This window comes from Geotrypetes seraphini, chromosome 10, assembly GCF_902459505.1.
Source record: "Geotrypetes seraphini chromosome 10, aGeoSer1.1, whole genome shotgun sequence".
In the NCBI taxonomy this organism is placed as follows: domain Eukaryota; kingdom Metazoa; phylum Chordata; class Amphibia; order Gymnophiona; family Dermophiidae; genus Geotrypetes; species Geotrypetes seraphini.
The window spans coordinates 27,744,553-27,755,666 of NC_047093.1; the positions used below are offsets into that span (position 1 = coordinate 27,744,553).

Below are 11,114 nucleotides of genomic sequence, written 5' to 3' on the forward strand. Positions count from 1 at the left end.
TGGGCTTGATGGACCATTGGTCTGACCCATTAAGACTATTCTTATGTTCTTATGCTCTTGCTCAGGATATTTCCCCCTCTATCTGCACCTCGCATAGTCCTGCATCCGCCTCCTGTCTTTCCCCTTTGGTCTAGGCCTTTCTTTCCCTAGACTTTCTTCTGCTTACAGCCCCCCCCCATTTCTCTGCCTCTTTCTCTCCTTCCTTCCTCCCTCCCTTCTTCCTATGTCCCCCTCACTGCCTTCCAGCCTTTGTCCCACTCCTTCCCCCGAAGCCAGCTAGCCAGCCTACGTCCCTCCCTCCCTGCTGCGCCACTGCCAGCCTGCCTGTCTGCCTCCCTCCCTCCAGCACTGAAGCTTGGCCTACCACCGATTCAAACTGCCCCCCCCAGGACCAGCCTCCATTGCTGCTTCCAGCCCACTGCTGCTGCAACTGAAGGTAAGGAAGGTCTAGGCTCTGGCCCAACAGCCTTCTTACCGACGTCAATTCTGACGTCGGAGAGGAAGTTCCAGGCCAGCCAGTTGCTGCCTGGACCTTCCTTTCCTTCAGTTGCAGCGGGCAGCGGGTGGGAAGCAGCAGCGGGCAGCAGCAGCGGCAGCCCAAAGTGGGGGTTGAATCGGCGCTGGAGGGAGGGAGGCAGACAGGCAAGCTGGCTTTGGCGGGGCAGGGAGGGAGGGGAAGCGAATGCCTGTCCCAATGTTCCGACGCACAGCTTCAGTATGCTGTCTCTGAAAACGGGACATTTTGGCGTCCTGAACTTGTGCATGGGGACAACGGGACAGGGGACCTAAAAACAGGAAATATGGTCCCATTACCTTTAAGGGAGTTCTGGTGAGATGTTTATGTTGCACCCTTTTTGTGAAGTTCATAGCAGTACCCTGTAAAGTGCCCCACTACTCTTTTGCCATGTCTGGGTATCTATTCCATCACTTTGCTGACCCCTCCCACATCCAACAGTTCTTTTTCTAGGTGTTTTTGTTTTGGACAAATTTTTGGACGAAAATGGGGTATAAAGATAGACGACTTAGCAGTCTGGACAATCAGACGGCGGAACGTACAGTTAGACGATTTTTGAAAAAATATTTTGGATGTATTTTTCGATAATAGACTTTGGGCGACTAGCAACTTAGGCCCAAAACAGACTTAGATGTATCTTTTGATTATACCCCTCCACGAGTTTGAGACCGCTGGGGTAAGGGAATTAGGACACTGCCAGCTCAGATAACAAAAAGTACTGAGACGGTATTATTTCATCCCTACCTCTCATGGAATTCAGGATTTGCACCCTATGTTCCATATCTGGACAATCTTGTGGCTCACCTTCATGCCAAAAAGTGATATTGAAGCGGTATTATATAAGGTATATCACTTGCCAAGGACATAAATCAATCCCTGAAATCCTGTCTCCTGTTTGTTTCTTTTGAGAGAGACATTAACATTAGTCAGTCCTATAAATGAGCATTATGGAAAGAGGAAGTAAACTTTCTGATTGTAGCTTTGTTTGCTACTGGGCGTGATTCAGGATGTTGAAAGACGCAACGTGATGGCTTGATGAAGTAGCTTTAATTAATTGAAAGAAATGTCATCCTACGGGTTGCTTTTTCTTTAGTTTTTAATTGTTGTTGTTGTTGGGTTTTTTTTTTGTGGGGGTGGGGTGGCTCCTGCTCCTTCAAACTTTCAGCTCCATTGGAAACTGCTTCTACCAGGCTACGGCGCCATGAAAGAGCCTCTCTTCACAGAGATGTAGGAAAATCGCTACCTAGGCATTTCTTATGTTCTTATGTTCTTATGTTCTTATTGTCAAAACTTTATCCAACCCAACCAACACAGCAAGAGTCCTTGGCAAAGAGCGCCAGACTGCAGCTCTTTCCATGCTCCAGAGGATACTCGTTCAAGCGTGCGCAAAAGTTAATAAGAAAATGTATATATTGAATAAAAAACCAAAAAATAGTCTTAGAGACATTTGAGCATCGAGATAAAACAGTATATTTCTGCATCTCGATGGCCACGAATTTGGACTTGGAGGTTAAAATGTACAGCGTCAGCATCTGTGAGACAAACTTGGTTTTTCTTGTTACAAAGGATTTTTTGGACACCAGTTCATTTACAAAAGATAGACAGTTCTTTTTTTTTTTTAAGTTCAATATTTTTTATTGAGTTTTTTGAAAAAATATAAGAAACAGTTCAAGTACAGGGTATCAAAAAATAAAACAAAACATTTAGTATAACAAATATTCAGTTATATTGTGCAATGTAGAATTGAATCGTTTTAAAAGATCTAAAGTACTAGGACTGTTCATGAAAAGATAATAAAAGAAAAGATAAGAGGAAAGAGAAATTGAAGGAAGAAAGAAAAAGAATAAAATGAGGAAAAAGATGAAGGTAAAGAAAAAGAAGAGGAAGAAGAAGAAGAAGAAGACAGGAGTGTCTATGAAATAGATTGAACATATGAGTCCAGGAATTTCCAGGGTGATTTACATTGTGTCAAACTTTTGGAAACTCGAATTATATTTTTCTTTTCATAAGCATATGATTCAAATTTATGATACATGCTCAAAGAATTCCACCAAAAGGTATAGTTTAGTAATGAAGAGGACTTCCAATTTTTCAAGATGTGCATAAGGGCAGTCACAAACATTGCATCAATGAGTTTAGGAGGACAGTTAGACTGTGTAAAACAAGGGTGTTGAGATCGGAGAATTATAATGTCAAAGGAAATTTCTTCTGAACAATTGGTAATAGACTTTATGGTGTCCCAAATGCATGTCCAAAAGGAACGAACTTTAGCACAGTGGAAAAGCATGTTCTAAGTCTAATAGATGCTGGCATTGTCATGTTAACATAGGGACCTTGGATCATCTGTTGTTCTATTGTCCATTGATATTTAATTTTTGGAAGTCAATTTGGGGACAAATTAATCTTGTACTTGAGGCATCAAGTCCGTTAACTTATGAAGCAATAATTTGTGGCACTATATTACATCTTAAACCATCTTTGGATCGGTATAAAAGCCGGCTCTTCTTAATAATGACAGGAATAGCTGTTCAGATGGTTACACGCAACCGGATGAATTGCGATAGACTTAATTACACAGTTTGGTGGGCAAACTTATGTTCAACTTATAAGTATGAGAGAATGAACGCTGAGGGGCTCATAATCAAAAGAGAAAAACAACAAAACACCGGCCTAAGTCGGCACTTGGATGAACAATTCTCAAAAACGTCCAAGTACCGATAATAAAACCGGATTTTGGACGTATTTGTAAATGACCTAGGCCTTCATAGTGCCGCTCAACGTCCAAAGCTAAACGGGGTGTTTCGGGAGGCGTGTCGAGGACAGGAGTTGGGCGGGACGTGGGAGAAGCCATGGCACTCTTTTTGTGAAGTTCACAGCAGTGTCCTGTAAGGTACCCCACTATTTAGGTGGCATGCCTGGGTGTGCAGTCCATCACTTTGCAGACTCTTCCCACGTCCAACAGGGCTTGTTCTAGGCGTTTTGGACTTGGACGGAAAGTTGGACGGAAATGTGGTATAAAGATGGACGACTTAGCGGCTTGAACGATCAGATCCGCAGGACGTATAATTAGAAGATTTTCGAAAGTCAAAAAAAGTTGGACGTCTCTTTTGAAAATGTGTCTTAGGCTCTTTTTAACTTTGGACGACTTGCGAGATGGACGTAAACGGACTTAGACGTCCCTTTCGATTATGCCCCTCTGAATGTTTAGGACATAGTAATGCATTCAATAAGGTGTGGAGTCCATTGACTACATATATAGGGTCACATTAGCTGACGTACTTTTTCTTATTAGATTACTTCCTTGCACATCCAGGGTGGGAGGGAGGATAGTAATATTATGTATAGTAATGGAAACTATAGTTATAAGTATATATTTCTAATTATTACTAATTATGGGAAGGGGGGGAGAAAATGATTTGTTTTAAAATGTTTGTATGCGGTTTCGTAGAAGAGGGTGGTAAGGTGTGCCATGCATTTTAGCGTGCGCTAAATATACATGTGCTCTAACCGCTAACGCATCCATAGACTAACATGCACGCATTAGCGTTTAGCGCAGGGGTGTCAAAGTCCCTCCTCGAGGGCCGCAATCCAGTCGGGCTTTCAGGATTTCCCCCAATGAATATGCATGAGATCTATTAGCATACAATGAAAGCAGTGCATGCAAATAGATCTCATGCATATTCATTGGGGGGGGGGGGAATCCTGAAACCCCGACTGGATTGCGGCCCTCGAGGAGGGACTTTGATACCTTTGGTTTAGCGCGTGGCTAGCGTGCGCGAAAACGCTTAGCGCACCTTTGTAAAAGGAGCCCTTAGTTCCACACTCTTCTCAACGCTGCCTCCGTTCTATTAATCCAAATCTGCTTTCGGTCCCATCTTTAAAACACCTCAACATTATGCGAACTCACATTTTCTCAGTGGCTGCCCCTACGTTGTGGAATTCAGCTCCAAATTACATCCTTTGCCATCTTCAAATCAAATTTGAAGACATTCCTGTTCAAAGACGCCTTTGACTTATGAGCGTCCTTTTAAGGATGCTGCCCTCACTTTCTACCAGAACCAATGCCGGCCTTATGTTTCCCGGCCCCTTCGTTCTTCCCTTCTTTACTACCCAAATATTGTAGTTCTTCCCTTTTCCTATTGCTCCTGTTTGTCCATGACTTGTGTTTATTTGTACTGCGTGTATTTGTCTTTTTTTTAAATCATTTTATGTATCTCCTATTGTTTTAAATATGTAAACCGCCTTGAAATCTGATTTGGTGGGATATCAATTTTTTTTTTTTTAAACTGTTTATTGGTTTTGTACAAACATCTTACAGAAAGTGCAATAAAATAACATTCAATAACATTCCTTAAAAGCACTTATGTACTATACATGAAACACAAAATAAGCAACCCCCCTTCCTCTCCCCCACCTCCCTCTCTGGATTTGTAGATAGGAAACCTTTAGTTTGGCAGGTTTAAGAATATCTCTAAAGCTATTTAACAAATGAATCTAATCGACCCCAGATTCCTAGGAATTTCTAGAATTCATTCACTTTTTCTGCAAGCATTTTTCATATCGGTAATACAAGCATAAAGTCTCCCACCAAAACGACATGTTTAGCCTATTCCATTGCTGCCAATTCCTAGTAATCATTGGTAAGGCCACTCCTATCATAATAAGAATAAGTTTATCCTTGGAATTATTAAGCAGACTCCTATTCATAATTGAAGTACCAAATAGTATAATTCCATATGATAACGGAATGTGAACTTCAAGAATAGACATTATTTTATTCCATATGGATTTCCAGAACCCGAGTATTACAGGACAATGAAATAAGAGATGATCTAACGTTCCGATGTCTAATTTGCAATGCCAACGCTTATTGGAACGTGTAGAATCTAATTTTTTTTGTAATCCCACTGGCTATCATCTAATATAATAAAACGCTAGGCCGCGCATGCGCACTTCTTATGTATGTGCCGGTTTTCCGTGAGCTGTAGCGACACATAGGGAGTGCGCATGCGCGGCTTACGCTCTGTCTTGCTCCCTGTTGAAAGACGCAGCGTCTCCCTTACACTAACTTTGCCGTCGCCGCCTCTCCGCTCTCTCTCTTCCTCGCGCACCACTGCCTCTCCGCTTTCTCTCTTCCTCCCCCCCCCCCAGAGACGGATGTCAACCGCGGCGGCCCGAGTCAGTTTTTTTAAAAAACTTGTAAATTTTGAAGATCCATTGAACAGTAATTCAAATGAATATAATTTTAAGAGAAGACTCAGTGGAGAAGATTTTATATAAAAATTAATATTAAAAGTAAAAAAGAATCATAAGAAATAGAATAGAAAAGGAAGGGGGAGGTTTTTCAGGATCAATGAATGAAACATGGAACCTTGTCAGACGTGGCTGAGGTTTATTCCCAAGCGGGTTTCCAAGATCCTTTTCCTCACCTTGTTTTACACTTTATGCTTTGAACAGTGGGATCTTTTTGCTATTTTGGAGTTGTTCCAGTGGGTCTCACTTACCATCTTTATTGTGTATATCATTAAACCCTCCCCCCCACACACACACTTTTATTAACGCGTAAGCGTGGGTTTTAGTGCTGGCAGCGGCGGTAACTGTTCCGATGCTCATAGAATTCCTATGACCGCCGCTAAAACTCGCGCCACGCGTTTGTAAAAAAGGGGGTAAGTGACCTGCCCAGGGTCACAGGGAGCAGCGCTGAGCTTCAACCTGCAACCTCAGGGTGCTGATTCTGCAGTCCTAACCACTAGGCTGCTATTATTGAAATTGAATCAGGTTGGGCAGACTGGATGGACCATTCGGGTTTATATCTGCCATCATCTACTATGTTACTATGTATTATCAGTGGTGCCGATTATTAAAATGCCACTGAAAATTGGCAGTTAGCCCCAAATAGGAGCTGTTTCCAGCTGGTTAAATGGCTTTGTATATCGACCCAAATATGTAAGCACCCGTGTTCAACTGATTCATCCTCATGACTGCCCGAGATGAATCATTACTTTAAGAATGAGTTTGGAAAGTTAACACACAGGCATGGAGGAAATGGCACAGTTATATATTACAGTAAGTGAAATACACAGGGCTGGATGTAAATATCATGTCCTGTCAAATTAACATTGCCATTGTCTTTAGCAATTAGGCATGCAAATAATATTACTCATGCTGTTCATTTAAGGAAGGAATATTTGGATGTATGCAGTTTGATATGATACATTTATTTGTTTGTTAATCCCATTGTTTTCAATAAATATGTGTGTCATTCAGTACTGTATATGATTCATCCATTCTGATCTTCAGTGCTGAGGAACCATTGGCTGTTAAATTACATCTATCTTTCCTCTATTTGAGATAAGTGCAATTCTGGTCACCATATCTCAAAAAAAGATATAGCAGAATTAGAGGGGCGGCGAAAACGATAAAAGGAACGGGACGACTTCCTTAAGATGAAAGGCTAAAGCAGCTAGAGTTCTTCAGCTTGGAGAAGAGATGGCTCAGGGGTGATATGATAGAGATTCATGAAAGACCGAGTGAAGTTGAAAGGGTAGATGTAAATCGCTTTGTACTCTTTCAAAAAAATACTAGGACTAGGGGGTATACGATGAAGCTACTAAGTAGTAGATTTAAAACAAATCAGAGAAAATATTTCTTCACACAACGTGGAATTAAACTCTGGAATTTGTTGCCAGAGTATGTAGTGAAATCAGTTAGCTTAGCAGGGTTTAAAAAAAAAGGTTTGCATAATTTCCTAAAAGAGAAGTCCATAGGCCATTATTGAGATGACTTGGGAAAATCCATTGCTTAATCCTAGGATAAGCAGCATAAAATCTATTTTACTACTTGGGACCTGGGTTGACCACTGTTGGAAGCAGAATGCTGGGCTTGATCGACCTTCGTTCTGTCCTGGTATGGCAATGCTTATGATCTATGTTTTTATGAGAGCCAAGTATAGGGCAATCAAGCCATTTTGACATCACTGATGAGGTTGGCTCTTAGGCATTGGTAGAATGAAGCATTATGACATCAAAATCTCAGCTCTGGAATGTTGCTACTATCTGGGTTTCTGCCATTTACTTGGGACCTGGGTTGGCCACTTTCGGAAACAGGATACTGGGCTTGATGGATCTTTGGTCTGCTCCGGTATGGCATTGCTTATGTTCTTATGTTACATTTTGATATATTTTGAGTCCTTATAAACATTGTATGTGCAAAGAAAAATTATAAAAACTTGAGCTACAAGGATCGCCTCAGAAAACTGGGATTATTCACCCTTGAGAAGAGAAGACTGAGAGGGGATCTGATAGAGACTTTTAAATTGCTAAAAGGAATCGACAAAATGGAGCAAGCTCACTCACCAGCAGGGGGAAAGGATGGAGAGCAAGAAATAGCTTTATTCACATTGGCGAATGTGACCCAGACTCGGACCAGAGGTCATGGACTGAAGCTGAGAGGGGACACGGCCAGGACGAATGTCAGAAAGTTCTGCTTCACACAGCGAGTGGTGAACGCCTGGAACTCTCTCCCGAAAGAGAGTCGAAATATCTGGAACCAAAATCCCTAAACATCTTATTACATTCCCTCATAATATCCAAATTAGATTATTGTAATTCACTTCTTATGAATATCACTCACAAGGATCAAAGACGCTTACAAATAATACAAAACATTGCAATCAAAATAATTCACCAAGGGAAGAAATACGATCATGTAACCCCCTATTTGATAGAATCTCATTGGTTACCTATCAATCAACGAATAACATATAAAATAGCATTATTAGTACATAAAACAATATCTACTAATGAACCACAGTTTATAGATCGACTTTTAATTCCTCACATTTCAAATCGTTCGCTTCGGTCTAACACACAAGGGCTATTAATGGTCCCATCACTGAAAATAATAGGAACAAGACGCCACGACATCTTTTCCGTCATGGCTCCTCTTATATGGAATAATCTCCCGCTATATATTAGAGAAATAAAAGATCTTAACTCATTTAAAACTAATTTAAAAACATTTCTTTTTAAAGTCTCATTTAATCTTTAGAACGACTCTCTCCGTGAAGTACTAAACTGACTAAATCTTCTCTTACCTCTTTCCCTAACCTAATGTTCTACCCTACCTATCACATATCCACTTTCTTCCCTCCGGGAAACAGCAAAATGTAACTTTTATTTCCTAATGTTCTTTCCTACGTGTATATTAGTACGTCTGTACTGTCAGTTTGTCACAGCCCCTTGAAATTATTTATGTTAAATTAACTTGTCTCATTGCCTTATGCTAAAACTTTTTTATTATGTAATTCGCTCAGTATTTAATAAGCGAACTATCAAATTCAAATAAACTTGAAACTTGAAACTTGATGGTGGAAGAAACTACCATTCTAGGATTTAAGGGAAAATTGGACGCACATCTTCTTGCAGGACACATTGAGGGATACGAGTGACTAATGTATGCACCAGGGTACGCCTGGCTGAGCCTCCGCGTGTGCGGATCACCGGACTGGATGGACCCCAGGTCTGATCTGGTGCAGGCATTTCTTATGTTCTTAATAATATTTTAAGTCTCACTATCTCTTTTATATCTGAGTGCTAATGCATACAAGAATGATACTGTGTATTACAATTGACAATACTGTTTTTATATTTTGAGAAAGATGCTAAAGCATGTTTACAGAGCACTGTACTAGATTGTATAATCCTCTGTAAGTGCCGAACAAGTCCCTCCGCTTCCCAGGATGAAATACGCCTCATAACACCCCCTGGTTGTGCCCTTCAACTGCAAACCGCCAAATGACGTTCCTACTCCCGCGCCATACCGAGCCACTGCAATCAACTGCCCCCACAGATCTGATCCCTTGAAGGACTCCTCAACTTTAGGAAAGCGATAAAAACAGATCTCTTCACCACGACCGATGAAATGTTCTAGAACAGGGGTAGGGAACTCCGGTCCTCAAGAGCCATATTCCAGTCAGGTTTTCAGGATTTCCCCAAAGAATATGCATGAGATCTATTTGCATGCACTGCTTTCAATGCATATAGAGAATGACACGGTGACAAAATTCATCACCGTTCCCGTCCCCGCGGATAACCGCGGGAAACCATCTTCATGTCATTCTTTAAGGAGAGAGGAAAGAATCAGAGTATGAATGGCCACAACCACTGACCCACAAGCTTTGCTTTGAAGAATGCTGGTGTAGAAGGACTGAGGTTGAAACAGACACTACAGAATGACAGTCTCTGGTATCCAGAGCAGATATTGTGATGTCATAATGCCTCATTCCACCAGTGCCTAAGAACCAATCACATCAGTGATGTCACAATGGCTTCATTATCCTTGGCTCCCATAAGAATCAGAGTATGAATGGCCACAACCACTGACCCGCAAGCTTTGCTTTGAAGAATGCTAGTGTAGAAGGACCGAGGTTGAAATAGACACTAGAAAATGACATGGGATTATTTTCCGCGGTTATCCGCGGGGACGGGGACGGTGATGAATTTTGTCACCGTGTCATTCTCTAAATGCATATTCATTGGGGAAATCCTGAAAACCCGACTGGAATACGGCTCTCGAGGACCGGAGTTCCCTACCCCTGTTCTAGAATATTGCCTGAGTAAGACCTGGGCTTTAGTGTCTCTCTCTTATATTTTTAAGTTTTTAGTTCTATTTAGTTTTATTTTGTTGGTTTCTACTTTATTTTGTTCCTTTCATCTGCCTTATTCATAGTTTTACAGGGTTCTGTACTTTTTTCTTTTAATTTTCACTCAGGCGAGTCAGAAAACATCTTGGATAGGAGGAGTTTGATAGTTATAGAATTACAGCATAACTGTATACTAACCTAAATGCCTGGAATGGTTCATTTTCAGCAGAGGCCCTTCCTACCTGCATTTGGTGTCTCCGGATCTGTGAAGTGGGACCATGCCGTGGACTCCTCCTCCTAGTTATGAAATGGAGGCAGAGTGCTGTATTCTTCGGGAGCTGCCCATGAGCATCCGCCGCCCACCGAGAGCAGTGCGGCCCGGCGCTGGATTGTTCCATTTCTGCGCATCTTCTGCCTCGAAGCGATGAGTCGGGGCTGCAGCAGTTGGAAAGCCTGAGCTGATATCTGTCCTGTCTGGACTTTTGCCATTGGGATTATTTAATATATATTTAATATTAAATATATATTAAATATATTTAATATATATTTAATATTAAATATATGCTGAGGCATTTTATTAACTGAATTCTATTGTTTAACAGTTCTTCCCTTCTATTCTTTTTTACATATTACTTTAATTCGTTTAGATATCATTTACATAGATGGTGCTCTTAATGTAAAGTTAGGAAGTTCTATGAAATATTCTACATACTTCTCTCCTCTCCACTCTTTTCTGCCCTCCATAGCCCTCCCTACCCTCTTCTAACCCCTTCCTCTGTAATGTTGCCTAGAGCTTGTAGAGGTATGTGCGATGCGCAAATGGAAGAAATAAAAATAAATAAATAAATAAATACAAAAAAATGTATATCGGTGTCAGATCCCGGTATGTGTCACATTAGGAAAACTATATTGAAAAATCCTGCACAGTAACCATGGCAAATTTAACCTGTACACATG

The 11,114-nt window shown here is 41.1% G+C and overlaps 1 long non-coding RNA gene across 2 annotated transcripts in view; it reads left to right on the forward strand.

Annotated features, from left to right (window-relative positions):
* LOC117367391 overlaps nt 1-10,789 on the forward strand; it is an 85,014-nt gene extending 74,225 nt beyond the window's left edge. Inside the window, exon 4 of one of the 2 annotated variants that reach the window (XR_004540760.1) lies at nt 10,384-10,789. This is a non-coding gene — a long non-coding RNA (uncharacterized LOC117367391). The remainder of the gene's footprint in view (nt 1-10,383) is intronic. The other variant, XR_004540759.1, reaches the window with a different exon arrangement.
* Nucleotides 10,790-11,114: the final 325 nt, after the last annotated feature.